Genomic DNA, 5,874 nt, shown 5'->3' on the forward strand with positions numbered 1-5,874 from the left:
TATTTGTTTGTTTTATTGGCTGTCCATGATATTCTCATAAATTTTCAAAAGTGTAAATACATTTTAATCTATTCTGCGCTTTCAAAGTCTATTTTTGCTTCCATAAAGCCACTGTACAGGGGAGACATTTGCCTGCATGATTCTGATCTTTGTAAAGATACTTCTCAGAATCAGAATATCTATTCCAAGGCCTTGGAAAATTACCAGACTGCACCAGCTCTGCAGGATGCTTCTGGATTTCTAGTTCCTTTACTGTTGATAGTTGATCCTAAAAAGCAGAAGCCATCCATCAGTTCAGTATCTTCATTGTTAATTGAATGGCTTGTTGCTGTAACTTTGGCAATTAGTTTAATCTTCTTTATATTTATGTTTAGTCCCATTTTTTTCACAGTGCCTCTTGACTTTAATTACTAGAAGTTGCAAATCATTTGCATTTTTGTCTATCAGAATTGTGTCATCAATGTAGCACAAGTTAATATTTTTTCTCCAGTGTTTGACTTGTTGAACATCTCAGCAAGTATTAACAAAAGACCAACAAAGATGCATTCACAGAGTCTTAAAGTTTCACTATTTTGACCATATTACTAGACATGCCCCAAAGAGTTTTTTCTGCAAACAACATAACATTGTCGCACGCAGAAGACTCCAACTTGCAGATCATATTCTTCACATGAAGAACAATCAAATCTCCAAGATGGCAATGAAGTTGACTCACCCACCCGATTCCAAATGACCAACAGAACACCCTTGAAATACATGGTAAAGAACATTAATGGAGGACTTACAGACTCTAAATATCACTTGAAAAGATGCTGAAGTCCTTGCCCAAAACCGAAAATGCTACAGACTCCTTGCTGTTTGATATGCTACATAGAAGCAGCCCCAAACCTTTTGGACACTAGAGAGGTTTTTCCACAGGCTGGAGGGGTCATGGTTTTGTGTGCTGCCTGCATCATGCAAGTTGGGCTTCACTTCTTTGTGTGGCCCAATTGCTGGCATGCCACAGACTGGTGCCAGTCCACAGACTGGGGGCTGAGGACCCCTGCTACATAGCATGGGAGGATCTAATGCTAATGTTGTTTTAATAAATAAGTGGAGAATGTGTAGCTTTGTCTTACACCTTTGCTGACCTGGAACCAGTCTGTTTCACTATGTTCCATCCAAACTGGGTTTCCTGACTCGTGTATTGATTTTGTTTTGAGGACAATAAATTTCTCATTTTCCTAGGGATTTTCTCAGCATAGCATTGATTGCTTAATACAATCAAATGTTTTTCTATAATCCAGTGATGCTCATATTGACTTATATTTGATATTTTGTAGCTTTCTCAATTATTCAGTGTGCATCACTGAATAAAATCTATTACTCATTAGTCCTTTCTAAAGCCAAGTTGAACATTTTCCTGGGCTCTAATCTGCATTAAATCATATTAAGTATTATTTTCCTAACAAATTAAATTAACGATAAAATGCAATAGTTTGCAGATTCTGCTAACCTTTCTTTCCTTGTACTGGCATGTAGATTGACTTCTTTCAGTCCATTAGCCACTATTTCATTCTCTAGTTTTGCTGAAATGGTTTTTACTGACTTTTCTTTTGTTGCTTGTCATATTTCTATAGAGTGTCCATTAGTTCCCATAGTCTTCTCACTTGGTAATGATCAGAATGCTGAACCACTTTTTAAGGTTCTTGGTATTGACATTTCTGCTAAACAGAATTTCAGTATATTCCTTTGATCTTTTCTGAATCAGTTCCTATCTGTCTATTGGCATTTTTAGCAAAGCAGTTTGCTAAAACTGCTTATGAATTCAGATCTTCTTCAAAAAACTTTCCTAGTTTTATGTCTGTTTTCATCTTGGATGTCTTTATAGGTTTCATAATTATGCTTCTTTTCTCTCCTAAAGTGTAGAAAAATAAAAGGGAGATTTTATATGATTTCTTCGCTGTGTCAACAATGGAACCACTTTTCATCCAATACATCAAGGAGAAATTGATTTTGTTCCAATTCTGCCTGAACTATTTCCAGTTAAAGACAGCATCTAATCCCAGGACAGATTAAGCTGAGCTGTTCCCATAACATACCAAATCATCTACATCTTCACTCCAACCCCCTTAAGCTTGTTATATAAACTCAACCTAACAAAGCTTATTGAGCAGACAGGGCCTACTGTAACCTCAGCGACTTTTCAAAAGAAGCAATTAATAGAACAGAACAGAACAGAATAATCAGAATTGGAAGGGACCTTGGAGGTCTTCTAGTCCCCTGCTCAATTATTTCAAACAAGTAGCTGTCCATTCTCTTTTTAAAAGTCTCCAGTGATGGGGCATCCACAACTTCTGAAGGCAAGCCATTCTACTGGTTGGTTGTTCACACTGTCAGAATGTTTTTCCTTAGTTCTAAGTGGGATCTCTCTTTGATTAGTTTCCATCTTTTTCCCCCCTTGTCTTGCCTTCGGCTGCTTTGGAAAATAGATTTGATCCCCTTTTCTTTGTGGTAGCCTCCTAAATATTGGAACACTATCATGTTTTCCTTGGTCCTTCTTTTCACTGGACTAGCCAGACCATCCTGTAATAGTTCATCATATGTTTTAGTTTCAAACCCATAATCATCTTTGTTGCTCTTCTCTGCACTATTTCCAAAATCTCAACATCTTTTTAATAATGTAGTGACCAAAACTGCATGCAGTATTCCAGGTGTGGTCTTACTAAGACTTTGTAAAGTGGTACTAATACTTCATATGATTTTGATTCTGTGCCTCTGTTAATGCATCTTGGATTGCATTGGCTTTTTTGACTGCTGCCACATACTGCTGGCTCATATTTAAATGATTGTCCACTAGGACTCAAGATTTCTCTCACAGTTATTGGTATTGAGCAAGATTTCACCCAATCGACAGCTGTACTTTTGGTTTTTCTTTCTTAAATGTAAAACCTTACTTTTCTCTCCACTAAATTCCATTTTGTTAGATAGGGCCCAGTACTCAAGTCTATCTGGGGTAGCTATTCCTGCCAATTTAGTATTGTCTGCAGATTTGATGAGTTCCCTTTCTATTCCTTCATTTTAACCATTTGTGAAGATATTGAAGAATACTGGACCTAAAACAGTACTTGGGGTACCCCACTGCTTCCTTCCTTCCATGTGTATGTAGATCCATTAAGGACTACACATGGAGTATGGTTTGTCAGCCAGTTACAAATCCATCCAGTGATGCTGTTTATGTCACATTTTCCTACCTAAGGAGGTTGTGGTCTACTTTGTCAAATGCTTTACTGAAATCCAAGTATACTATGTCCATTGTATTTCGTTGGTCCACTAATTTTATATTTTAAAATAAATATTTTATGCAGAAAAAAAAGCAGAAATTATTGGAATCCTAGCTGCTAGCCACCAATAGATTCTGGAAAAATAGAAGATGTTATGTGTTTCATCAAAGGAAGGACAAAATATTTCACAGTAGTATTAATATTCACACATTGATTTGAAAGAAACCATCATATTTGCCCATTGCCAAATATGTATACATCTCAGTTCTGTGAAAATGTTGTGGGGGGGACACAAAAAGGGTTGTGTGAGAATTAAGGAGAACTGAGGATATAATTTTTTTGGCGACTTTACATTGCAGTCTCCTTGACTTTAAATTTGTTCCAAGAATTTTGTTATTGAATAGAAATAATGAAATGCATTGAGTAAAAATGATGAATATATATTATTCTTTAGACTTAAACTGGGGAAACCGGTTCTTCAGTTGATGAACCAGCTTTCAGCAGTGGCTTGCCAAAATAACAGGCCACTAGGAGTTATAATTTGCAATATTTGAGATAGGAAAAACCTGCCAAAATCTTATAAACTAGAAAAGACAATGAACAAAGTTTTAATAGTCACTAGCAACACACTTGATTTGCATAATGCCAAGGGGTCTAACAGTTTGGGACTGCCCATATGAAAGGTTTTTTTTATTTCTAATTTACAATAGGTAGATTTAATATGCATATCTTGTTCTGTAAATGTAGTTTAGATTTTTGCAATCTGAAATCTTCTAGATATGATGATTTTTACTTCCATAATTCCACTGTATCTGGAGAAAATTATTTTTTTAATTCATTGCATAAACATACAGAGGGCAAATATCCTAATACAGTACTAGTTACACAATAATCAACATTTTTATACCTAGTCTTTTATTTTATGTGAAGAATCAAGTCTGATATTACGTCATTTCTTCAGTTTCTAAAAATGCTACCCTTCATGGATATCAGTGCCTCATTTTCAACCCCATGCCCTTATCCAGAAACAAATGGAAAGTTGAACCACTGTTATCTCTGGGTATATAATATCTTGACCTTTAATCCTTTATTTATATCCAGCAAGACTTTGACATAACACTGAGCATTACTTAGCCAACTAATAAAGTTGCATCAGGATGAAATAAGTGCCAGCCCCCTTTTTTTCTTTTGGCAATGGTTTTGGCAATTAAAAGTATAACTTATCCAACACTGACTTTTTCGTTAAACTGGTCTATCTACATAAGACTTAATTTTAACTTAACAATTAGATGGGGACAGGATTTTAAATTTCCCAGCTTTGAGGGCTATATTTCTCTGTGTAGTTCTAGTATTTGCCCTGCTTTCTACCATCTTAACAGCATCTACACAAGTACTTGCATGCCTCCCTTTTAAAATACACCTCTCTCTGCAAATAATTGATATATCAGGAAGTATTTTTTTTAGACCAAAGCATTTTTGACATCTGCTGTTCCAGAGAAGTACTGTAGCCAAGTACATATAGACGTCACATGGATTTAAAAGAATCACATGAGAGGATTGTAACATGGTTAAAGTTGCCTTGTTAGTATCTTGTGATGTTTTAGTTATTTAGATCATTCCTCATATTTGTCAAAGTCTAAGGGAGTTTCCTCCAATGTTTTTTTTCAATTAAAATGTACTTCTACAATTGCCTTTGGATATTGTGCTGAAAATTGTAGACATAAGCAATTATGCAAAAGGGGAAAATAGCAGCTTTTCTTCTAAATGAAAATACCATGCCCCAGTGCAGATATTACTTTAAAAGACAAGTAGACACAGGAAATCACATTGTGATGTTAGGTGCAGCTGACGCAAGCAGAATCATTTTACATTTTGAGACACTGACTCCCAGAAGAGAAGAAAGAAGAAAGTATCCTTTCTTCTTGCTAGTATCCTTATCCTTGCTAGTAACTATGAATTTCCAGGAGTTGCAAACAGTAAGTTTCTGCTTCTGTGCAAAACTTGGCACTTTATTCAGAACCTTCTCCACTTTCTGCTGGCATTGAATAACAAATGTTGCAGAGATTTTATTTTAATAAAATAAAGTGGGACCATAACTTCCTACTGCAACATGATTTAGCATTTAGAAAGTTCCAGGTTGGACTGTGATCTGTTCAGAATGCAAAAGCAAATAAATTATGTCCTTTTCCCTTCCAAACGGTAGCTTTGTTTTTAAAAACATTTTCAGGAAATAGTTATGTAAACCAAATCACACAAAGTCAGGGGCAGGAAATTTGTAGTCACTCAGATATTGCTGAGCTACAATGTCTAGCAGCTACCAACAGCATGATCACTAGGGATGGATTTAGATGCCAGGTTCCTCAGTTCTTAAAGGCCTTTCTTCACATATAGTTGTTCTTATATATAACTTGTCATTTTAATTTCCCTTTTGTTTAAACTGGGGTGATCAGACAAGTTTAAACTATTCCAGGCAGCTATATCAATTTCCTTCTTCATCCTAGATCTCTCGGAAGCTCTGAGAAAACCCTAATAATGAAATTACTCTCCCATGTGCTGGGAAAGTCACACACATAAACTATGAAAGAATAGGAAGATGAGAATCACAGGACAA

This window comes from Pantherophis guttatus, chromosome 4 (genome assembly GCF_059756535.1).
Source record: "Pantherophis guttatus breed Tessera chromosome 4, ASM5975653v1, whole genome shotgun sequence".
Taxonomy (NCBI): Eukaryota; Metazoa; Chordata; class Lepidosauria; order Squamata; family Colubridae; genus Pantherophis; species Pantherophis guttatus.